The sequence below is a fragment of the Bubalus kerabau genome, chromosome 16, assembly GCF_029407905.1.
Source record: "Bubalus kerabau isolate K-KA32 ecotype Philippines breed swamp buffalo chromosome 16, PCC_UOA_SB_1v2, whole genome shotgun sequence".
Lineage (NCBI taxonomy): Eukaryota > Metazoa > Chordata > Mammalia > Artiodactyla > Bovidae > Bubalus > Bubalus kerabau.
In genome coordinates, this window is record NC_073639.1 from 67,098,085 (window position 1) to 67,109,057 (window position 10,973).

Here is a 10,973-nt window from a genome sequence, read left to right on the forward strand (position 1 = left end):
GGAATGCCAAAAAGTAAAAAACAAACAGAGGGCAACTCCCATACCCATCGATATTGAATTTTTTTTTCTTTTGACCCCTTGTGTGATCTTAGTTCTCCAGTTCCCCTCCCCACAACAGGAGTGGGAACACCCACCCCACCCCCACCCTGCCCTCTGAGGTGGAAACTGATTCTTAACCCCTGAACCTCCAGGGAATTCCTCCATCACCATTGATTTTTACCTTAGTTGCATTGTAATCTCAGAACATTTTCTGCATTATTTAAATTCTTTGAAATGTGTTGAGATTTGTGTCACGGCCCCAGTCATCTTCGATAAAAACTGAATGTTTTTTAAGATTCTTTCCCCCCATTGGTGCATTTAGCCCCAGTTCGTTTATTTTGATTTCTCTATGGTGTCTCCCTGTGCAAATATATTTAGGTAGTTTCCAGTTTTTCTCTGTTATAAACCATGATGCGGCGAACACTCTGGAATGTGTCTCCTTGTTCCTGTGTGAGAGCTTCTGAATGTTTAAATAGAAGTGGGCATGCTGGCCTGACGCTGTTGGTTGCTTCAGCTTTACCGGCGCCTGCCAGGTTGCTCTGCATCGTTCTTCCATTGGCACACAGCCTCCTAACAGGGGAGGAGAGTGTCCGTCTCTTGGTACCAGCAGACTTGACGATTTTTCTTCATCCTCATTGTGATTTTAACCTGCATTTCCCTGGTCAATAGAGGAATTGCCCAGCTTTTCACTGTTTATCGGCCATCCTGGTTTCTGCTGTGAATTGCCATTTACATCCTTTGTTTCTTCCATGGGTTGTCTTCTCCTTGTTGATTTTTTAATATTTATTTTTATTTATTTGTCTGCATAGGGTCTTAGTTGTGGCACATGGGATCTAGTTCCCTGACCAGGGATCGAACCCAGGCCCCCTGCATTGGGAGAGCAGGGTCTTAGTCACTGGACCACCAGGGAGGTTCCTCCGTGTGCATGTTTTGGATGCTAATCACTTGCCAACTGTAGAGTTGCCAAAAGACGCCTTCCTTGTGTGACTTCAACTTTTTTATGGATTTATATTTATTTATGGCTGTGCTGGGTCTTTGCTGCTGTGGGGGCTTTTCTCTAGTTGAGGTGGGCGGCCCTCTCGTTGCAGGGCACCCCCCTTGATGCGAAGCAGGGGCTCTGGGGTGCATGGACGTCAGAGGTTGGAGCACGGGGCCTGAGCAGTTGTGGCTCCTGGTTCTCGAGCACAGGTTCAACAGCTGCAGTGCACGGGCTTCGTCGCTCTGAGGTCGCACATGGAATCTTCCCGGACCAGGGATGGAACCCGTGTCTCCTACTCTGGAAGGTGGATTCTTTATAACTGAGCCAACAGGCACACCCTTAAACTTTTTAAGGTGGTTTTACATTTTAAGGGCTTCCCCGGTGGCTCAGATGAGAAAGAATCCACCTACAGTGCAGGAGACTCAGGTCCGATCCCTGGGTCGGGAAGATCTCCAGGAGAAGGGAATGGCTACCCACTCCAGTATTCTTGCCTGGAGAATTCCAAGGACAGAGGAGCCTGGTGGGCTACAGTCAATGGGGTTGCAAAGAGTCAGACATGACCGAGTGATTTTCACTTACATTTTAACGTCCACTTTGAAAATTAAAAAACAACAACAACAACCTTTCAGAAGTTTTATCTAGATGTTTCAGACACTCATTTCATGATAAAAAGTGACAGGTTCCCTCTGGGGAGCAGTTTGGGTACATCTTTCCAGACCTTTTCCTGTGTATCTAGGATCAGTTATTTACTTTCCTCTCAAATGGGATGTGGAGAAGGCAATGGCACCCCACTCCAGTACTCTTGCCTGGAAAATCCCATGGATGGAGGAGCCTGGTAGGCTGTAGTCCATGGGGTCGATAAGAGTGGGACACGACTGAGCGACTTCACTTTCACTTTCACTTTCCTGCATTGGAGAAGGAAATGGCAACCCACTCCAGTGTTCTTGCCTGGAGAATCCCAGGGACGGGGGAGCCTGGTGGGCTGCCGTCTATGGGGTCGCAGAGTCAGACATGACTGAATCGACTTAGCAGCAGCAGCAGCAGCAAATGGGATGAATACTCTGGGTATCATGTGGCCTTTACACCAGGTGACCTCTGTGTACCTCTCCTGAGGACAAAGATTTCCCCCTATGCCTACACATGTATAAACATGCGTACACACATATACAACCTGCCACCACCCCGCTCCGCCCTCATCTAGGAGTTGCCTAGCACTAAAGAGAGAACCAACCAGCCAGCTTGTCTACACATATTCCTTTTTAAAAAGGTTGTGGTAAAATATGCGTAACATGGGATTTACCATTTTAACCATTTTTAAGTGTTCAGTTCAGTGGCCTTATGTATATTTGAAACAGGAGGGAAAAGGGCAGGGCATACATAGCCTTTAAAAGAATGACATAAACTGGTCAGAACTGATGGGGTCCTAGATGGTGGAAGATTTAACTTGACCTTGAGCCTCATTATACGCTCATTGTAATATATTAGCATATACTAAACAACACACCCACAAGTGCCACGGCAGTTCCGAGGGCAACCACAGAAGACCAAAACATGGGTGGTGGCCCCATTTCTGGAAATCTCTACTCCTTCTCCAAAATATTTGGAATAATTCTCCCATTCATCGGGTTTCCCTGGTGGCTCAGCTGGTTAAGAATTCGCCTGCAATGAGGGAGACCTGGGTTCGATCCCTGGGTTGGGACGATCCCCTGGAGAAGTGAATGGCTACCCACTCCAGTATTCTGGTCTGGAGAATTCCATGGACTATATAGTCCATGGGGTCACAGAGTCCGACACGAATGAGTGAATTGCACTTTCCCACTCATTCAGTTCAGTCGCTCAGTCGTGTCCGACTCTTTGCGACCCCATAAATCGCAGCACGCCAGGCCTCCCTATCCATCACCAACTCTCAGAGTTCACTCAGATTCATGTCCATCAAGTCGGTGATGCCATCCAGCCATCTCCTCCTCTGTTGTCCCCTTCTCCTCCTGCCCCCAATCCCTCCCAGCATCAGTCTTTTCCAGTGAGTCAGCTCTTCACATGAGGTGGCCAAAGTACTGGAGTTTCAGCTTTAGCATCATTCCTTCCAAAGAACACCCAGGGCTGATCTCCTTTAGAATGGACTGGTTGGATCTCCTTGCAGTCCAAGGGACTCTCAAGAGTCTTCTCCAACACCACAGTTCAAAAGCATCAATTCTTCTGCGTTCAGCCTTCTTCACAGTCCAACTCTCACATCCATACATGACCACAGGAAAAACCATAGCCTTGACGAGACGGACCTTTGTTGGCAAAGTAATGTCTCTGCTTTTGAATATGCTATCTAGGTTGGTCATAACTTTTCTTCCAAGGAGTACGCGTCTTTTAATTTCATGGCTGCAATCACCATCTACAGTAATTTTGGAGCCCCCAAAAATAAAGTCTGACACTGTTTCCACATCTATTTCCCATGCAGTGATGGGATCGGATGCCATGATCGTCGTTTTCTGAATGTTGAGCTTTAAGCCAACTTTTTCACTCTCAACTTTCACCTTCATCAAGAGGCTTTTTAGTTCCTCTTCACTTTCTGCCGTAAGGGTGGTGTCATCTGCATATCTGAGGTTATTGATATTTCTCCCGGCAATCTTGATTCCAGCCCAGCGTTTCTCATGATGTACTCTGCATAGAAGTTAAATAAGCAGGGTAACAATATACAGCCTTGACGAACTCCTTTTCCTATTTGGAACCAGTCTGTTGTTCCATGTCCAGTTCTAACTGTTGCTTCCTGACCTGCATACAAATTTCTCAAGAGGCAGGTCAGGTGGTCTGGTATTCCCATCTCTTGAAGAATTTTCCACAGTTTATTGTGATCCACACAGTCAAAGGCTTTGGCATAGTCAATAAAGCAGAAATAGATGTTTTTCTGGAATGCTGTTGCTTTTTCGATGATCCAGCGGATGTTGGCAATTTGATCTCTGGTTCCTCTGCCTTTTCTAAAACCAGCTTGAACATCTGAAAGTTCACGGTTCACGTATTGATTAGCCTATGAAATTAGCCAGCCCATAAAAACTAGCCACCCTATATTTCAGGGCCTCTTGCCTTCTGAGATGGCCCACACCCTGTCTGCAAAGTTTGTTTCTCCCAGGGACACTCTTGCCTTTTGAATTCTGTCTATGAAAAGTGTGTCTTTCTCTGTTTTAAATTAAAGTATAACTGCTTTACTATGTTGTGTTCGTTTCTGCTGTACAACAAAGTGAATCCGCTGTATGTCTACATACATCCCGCCCACCCCGCCTCCCACCCCACCCCTCTAAGTCATCATGGGGCACTGAGCTGAGCTCCCTGTGCTATGCGGCAGCTTCCCACTGGCTGTCTGTCTTACACACGGTCCTGTGTATATGTCAAGGCTACTCTCTCAATTTGTCCCACCACCCACTTCCCCCTCTGTGTCCACAAGTCTCTGTGTCCATATGTCTGCATATGTATCCCTGCCAAGCTGATGGTTCATCAGTACCATCTTTCTAGATTCTATATATATGGGTTAATATATGATGTTTTTCTCTTCCTGACTTCACTCTATATGACAGACTCAACAAGTGACCCAATTTCATTCCTTTTTAATGTTTGCATAATATTCCATTGTATATCTGTATTACATCTTCTTTATCCATTTCTCTGTTGATGGACATTTAAGTTGCTTCCATGTCTTGGCTGTTGTAAATAGCGCTGCAACAAACATTTGTTGTTTAGTCACTAAGTCATGTCTGATTCTTTTACGACCTTGTGGACTGTAGCCCACCAGACTGCCCATGGGATGTCCCAGGCAAGAATACTGGAGTGGATTGCCATTTCCTTCTCCAAGGGACCTTCCTGACCCAGGGATTGAACCCAAGCCTCCTGCATTGGCAGGTAGATTCTTTACCACTGAGCCACAAAAGGAAGCCCACCATGAACACTGGGGTGCATGAATATTTTCAAATTACACTTTTCTCAGGGTATATGCTCAATAGTAGAATTGCTGGGTCATATGGTAGTTCTATTTTTAGTTTTTTTTAAGGAACCTCTGTAGTGTTCTCCATAATGGCTACATCAATTTACATTCCCACCAATAGTGGAAGAGGATTCCCTGTTCTCCACACCCTCTCCAGAATTGATTGTTTGCAAGTTTTTTTGATAATGGCCCTTCTGACCAGTGTGAGGTGGCACCTCCATGTGGTTTTGATTTGCATTTCTCTAACAATTAGTGATGTTGAACATCTTTTCATGTGTTTGATGGCCATCTGTGTGTCTTCTTTGGAGAAATGTCTATTTAATTCTCCTGCCCATTTTTAAATTTTTTAAAAAAAATATTTATTTGGCTGTGTGGGGTCTTAGTTGCAGCACGTAGGATCTTTCACTGAGGTGCACAAACATTCTGGTTGTGGCAGGTGGGCTTAGTTCCTCTGCTGCGTGTGGGATCTTAGTTTCCTGATCAGGGATCAGACCCACATCCCCTGCATTGCAAGGCAGATTCTTAACCACTGTTACCACCAGGGAAGTCCTGGGTTGTTTGTTTCTTTGATCTTGAGCTGCATGAACCGCTTCTATGTTCTGGAGATTCATCCTTTGTCAGTTGTTTCATTTGTAAATACTGAGCTGTGTACCTTTCATCACTTCTTATCACTTTGCCTCACTTGTTTCCTTCTACACTGAGACGTAAAGAACCTGAGCTTCGTTAAGTCCTGAGATCAGGTCTGTGATCTTTTTTAAAGACAGTGGATTTGAATCCCAGCCCTTGGGTTCAAGTCCCAGTGTGGGTTTTGGCCAGAGTTCGAGTCCCACCTGAGCTGTGCAGTTTCATATTCACATTCTTGGGCAACCATCACCACTGCCCATCTCCAGAACCTTCTCTCCTCAAACTGAAACTTTGTACACATTTAACAATCCCTCCCCATTCCCCACCTTTCTCAGCCCCTAACAACCGCCTTTCTACTCCCTGTCTCTATGGATTTGACTCCTTTGGGAACCTAATGTAATATGATCATACAGTACTTAGCCTTTTGTGACTTAGCATAATTGTTCCACTTAGCATAATGTCCTCCAGATTCACTCGTGTTGTAGTATCAGAATTGCCTTCCTTTTTAGGGTTAAATAATATTCCATTGTTTGGATAGACGCTTTTTTCCCCCACACCGAGCAGTTTGCAGGATCTTAGCTCCCCAACCAGGGATTGAACCTGGGCCCTTGGCAGTGAGGGTCCTAACCACTGGACTGCCAGAGAATTCCTAATAGACCACATGTTGTTCATTCATTTATTGATGGACTTTGGATTGTTTCTACCTTTTAGCTCTTCTGAAGAATACTGCTGTGAACGTGGATTGTATAAATATCTGATTCCCTGCTTTCAGTCCTTTTGGTTGTATACCCAGAAGTGAAATTGCTGAGTCATTCCCTGGTGGCTCAGATGGTAAAGCATCTGCCCGCAGTGCCAGAGACCCGGGTGCTACAGTCCATGGGGTTGACTGAGCGACTTCACTTTCACTTTTCACTTGCACTTTCATAGTAATTCTATGTTTACTTTTTCTGAGGAATGCTGTTTTGCATAGTGACTACACCATTTCCCATTTTTACCAGCAATGCACCAGTGTTCCAGTTTCTCTACGCTCTCGTCAACACTTGGTATTTTCTGTTTTGTTTTGTTGTTGTTGCTGTTCATTTGATAATGACCATCCTAATAGATTGAAGTGGTCTCTCACTGTGGTTTTGATTTTTATTTCCTTCATCACTGGACGTTGATCAACATTTCGTGTGCTTACTCATTTATGTACCTTCTTCAGAGAAATGTGTATTTCAGTGCCTTTGCCTATTTTTCAGCTGGATCATTTGTCACTGAATTGTAGGAGTTCTTTGTATTAATCTCTTATCAGATATGTAATTTGCAAATATTTTCTCCCTTTTTGTGGGTTGCCTTCTTACTTTTGCATTGTTGTTGTCTGTATTTATTTATTTGGCTGCCCTGGGTTGGTTGCGGCCTGTGTGATCGCCCATCCTCATTGTGGCATGTAGGATTTTTAGTTGCAGCATGTGGGGTCTAGTTTCCTGACTAGGGCTCAAACTGGGGACCCTTGCACTGGGAGCATGGAGTCTTAGCCACGCACCACCAGGGAGGGTCCTCTTCCTCTGTTGATGGTGTCCCTTGATGTACAGAAATCTTCATATTGATGAAGCCCCACTCACCTGTTTTTGTCTTCCGTTGCCTGTGCTTTTGATGTCATATCCATAAAGTTGTTGCCAAATCCAGTGTCATGAAGCTTTTAGAGTTTTGTAGTGTGGACTCTCATACTTAGAACTTTGATCTATTTTGGGGTTAATTTTTGTGTCTAGTGTAAGGTAAGGGTCCAGCTACTTTCTTTCACCTGTGGATGTTAAATTTTCCCAGCACCATCGTTGAAAAGACTGCCTTTCCCCCATCGAATGGCCTCAGCACCGTCCTTCTACACCTGTTCTTGTCTACTCTTTACACAGTCGTCCCTTCACAGTGTTGGCTTGGGGCTGGGCTCCCTCGGATGATTCTCTGTCCTTCAGGGGTGGAGCGGTGTCTGCAGAGGCAGACAGAGCAGTGCAGAGCCCAGGGCTTTCCCGCAGTCTGTGTGTCTGCTGCAGGCGGAGAGTTCGTGCAGTCCGCCCGCTTCACTGTCTTTGCTGTTCTCCAGTGGCACCTGGAGCCCTGGTCCTAACCCGGACAAGCTCTGAGACTAAGCTCAAGGAATGTTCATTGTTGTTGTTCAGTCGCTCAGTTGTGTCCGAGTCTTTGTGACCCTATGGATCGCAGCACTCCAGGCCTCCCTGTCCATCACCAACTCCCGGAGCTTTCTCAAACACATGTTCATTGAGTCGGAGATGCCATCCAACCATCTCATCCTCTGTCGTCCCCTTCTCCTCCTGCCCCCAATCCCTCCCAGCATCAGGGTCTTTTCCAGTGAGCCGGCTCTTCGCATCAGGTGGCCAAAGTATTGGAGCTTCAGCTTCAGCATTAGTTGTTGCAATGAATATTCATGATTGATTTCCTTTAGGATTGACTGGTTTGATCTTGCAGTCTAAGGGATCCTCCTGATTAATGATGTTACTGTGTAGGCTTAGGGTATTAGGGGTACAATGGAGCAGATTATCAGATATCAGAATGTTTCATGTAAACATTAAAACTTAGGATGTGCACCTGATGTCTGCTCTGGAGCCCTGCATTTTAGTTACCACGGCTGGTCATGTAGCAGGAACATGTGTGTGTGACCATCTTGTGAGTCCTTTTTTTTTTTTTTTTTTTTTGGTAAGCTTGACTCTTTTTAAAAAAGAAGTTTAAATTATTTGGTCGCTCCAGGTCTTAGTTGCAGCATACAGGATCTAGTTTCCTGACCAGGGATCAAACCTGTGCCCCCTGCACTGGGAGCGTGGAGTTTTAATTGCTGGACCACCAAGGAAGTCCTGTGTGTGACCTGTCTTCTTATAAGAGCTCTGTTCCAAGACCTGAGCGGCTTTCCTCGGGCAGATAGCTCACATGTCCGTGGTTGACAGAGGGAACTAATCTCAGAAGGCCCTTGGAAAGTGCTGTTCCCCAAAGATGTGGCCAGCGGGATGCTGAGGAATGGTGGTTGAGTCTCCTGTCCATAACAGCCACCTTCCGCTACCTCCTAACTGGATCTGGCTTTCCCTGGAGGCTGCCACGTGGGGACATGGCATGTTGGAGGGACCTGCAATGCTTGGTCTGTCTCAACATCAGTTTCAGGAACCACCCCTCCTACTTCTGGCTGCCCCCCCCCCTTTTTTTTTGGCTATGCTCCAGCACTTGAGGGATCTTAGTTCCCCGACCAGGGATTGAACCTGGGCCATGGCAGTGGAAGTGCCGAGTCCTAACCATTGGACCGCCAGGGAATTCCCATGCTTCTTCTGGCTTTGATCTGCCCTCCGCTAAGACCTCATGCTCGCACAGGTCACAGAGCATGGGCAAGGGGAGCAGGAGAGAGTAAAAACCTCCCCTCCCCTCGCCATGCTCCTGGCTGCCATGGCGATGCTATGACTGCCATTTGTGTATTGAAGGGTTTTTTTTTAAGGGAGGGGCATTTTTATTTATTTATTTTTGTCCGTGCTGGGTCTTCACTGCTGCGTGGGCTTTTCTCTAGTTGCGGTGAGCCAGGGAGTGCTCTCTGGTTGCGCCTTCTCATTGCAGTGCTTTCTCTTGTTGCAGAGTGCGGGCTCTAGGGCAGGGGCTTCAGTAGTTGTGGTGACGGGCTTAGTTGCCCTGCAACATGTGGAATCTTCTTGGCCCAGGGATCAGACCTGTGTCTGCTGCATTGGCAGGCGGACTCTTTTTCTCCCCCGCTTTGGAAAAGGAGTACGTCAAGGCTGTATATTGTCACCCTGCTTATTTAACTTATATGCAGAGTACATCATGAGAAACGCTGGGCTGGAAGAAGATGGAATCAAGATTGCCGGGAAAAATATCAATAATCTCACATAATGCAGATGACACCACCCTTATGGCAGAAAGTGAAGAACTAAAGGGCCTCTTGATGAAAGTGAAAGAGGAGAGTGAAAAAGTTGGCTTAAAGCTCAACATTCAGAAAACTAAGATCATGGTATCTGGTCTCATCACTTCATGGGAAATAGATGGGGAAACAGTGGAAACAGCGGCTGACTTTATTATTTTGGGTTCCAAAATCACTGCAGATGGTGATTGCAGCCATGAAATTTAAAGACGCTTACTCCTTGGAAGGAAAATTATGACCAACCTAGATAGCATATTAAAAAGCAGAGACATTACTTTGTCAACAAAGGTCTGTCCAGTCAAGGCTATGGTCTTTCCAGTAGTCATGTATGGATGTGAGAGTTGGACTATAAAGAAGGCTGAGTGCTGAAGAATTGATGCTTTTGAACTGTGGTGTTGGAGAAGACTCTTGAGAGTCCCTTGGACTGCAAAGAGATCCAACCAGTCCATCCTGAAGGAGATCAGCCCTGGGTGTTCATTGGAAGGACTGATGTTGAAGCTGAAACTCCAATACTTTGGCCACCTGATGTGAAGAGCTGACTTATTTGAAAAGACCTTGATGCTGGGAAAGATTGAAGGCGGGAGGAGAAGGGGACGACAGAGGATGAGATGGTTGGATGGCATCACCGACTCGATGGACATGAGTTTGGGTGAACTTTGGGAGTTGGCGATGGACAGGGAGGCCTGGCGTGCTGTGGTTCATGGGGTTGCAAAGAGTCAGACACGACTGAGCAACTGAACTGAACTTGGTTCTTTTTTTTTAAAAAAGTTATTTTTAATCAGAGGATAATTGCTTTACAATGTTGTGTTGGTTTCTGTAATACATCAACATAGGTATGCATATGTCCCCTCCCTCTTGAACCTCCTTTCCACCCCTCTAAGTTATTACAGAACCAGGTTGAGTTCGCTGAGTCACACAGCAAATTCCCAATGGCTATCTATTTTACATATGGTAATGTGTATTTTTCAGCGCTACTCTCTCAATGAATGTATGATATTTGTTTTTCTGACCTACTTCACTCTGTATAACAGGCTCTAGGTTCATCACTCGAACTGATTCAAATCCATTCCTTTTCATGGCCGAGTAATATTCCATTGCATACATACACACACACACACACACACACACCCCACAACTTCTTTATCCATTCATCTGTTAATGGACATCTAGTTTGCTTCCATGTCCTGGCTATTGTAAACAGTGCTGTAATCAACACTGGGGTACATGTGTCTTTTAGAATTGTGGTTTTCTCAGGGTATATATCCAGTAGTGGGATTGTCGGGTCATATGGTAGTTTTATTCCTAGTTTTTAAAGAAATCTCCATACTCTTCTCCATAGTGGCTGTATCAATGTACATTCTCATCAGCAGTAAAAGAGGGTTCCCTTGTCTCTACATCCTCTCCAGCATTTGTTGTTTGCCAAGTTTCTGATGATGGCCATTCTGACTGGTATGAGATGATAC

General features: G+C 45.6%; 1 non-coding gene across 1 annotated transcript; it reads right to left on the reverse strand.

The window, feature by feature from the left end:
- Positions 1 to 8,824: 8,824 nt before the first annotated feature.
- On the reverse strand, positions 8,825 to 8,896 carry TRNAG-UCC (transfer RNA glycine (anticodon UCC)). The gene has a single exon. It is a non-coding gene; the product is annotated as a tRNA-Gly (tRNA).
- Positions 8,897 to 10,973: the final 2,077 nt, after the last annotated feature.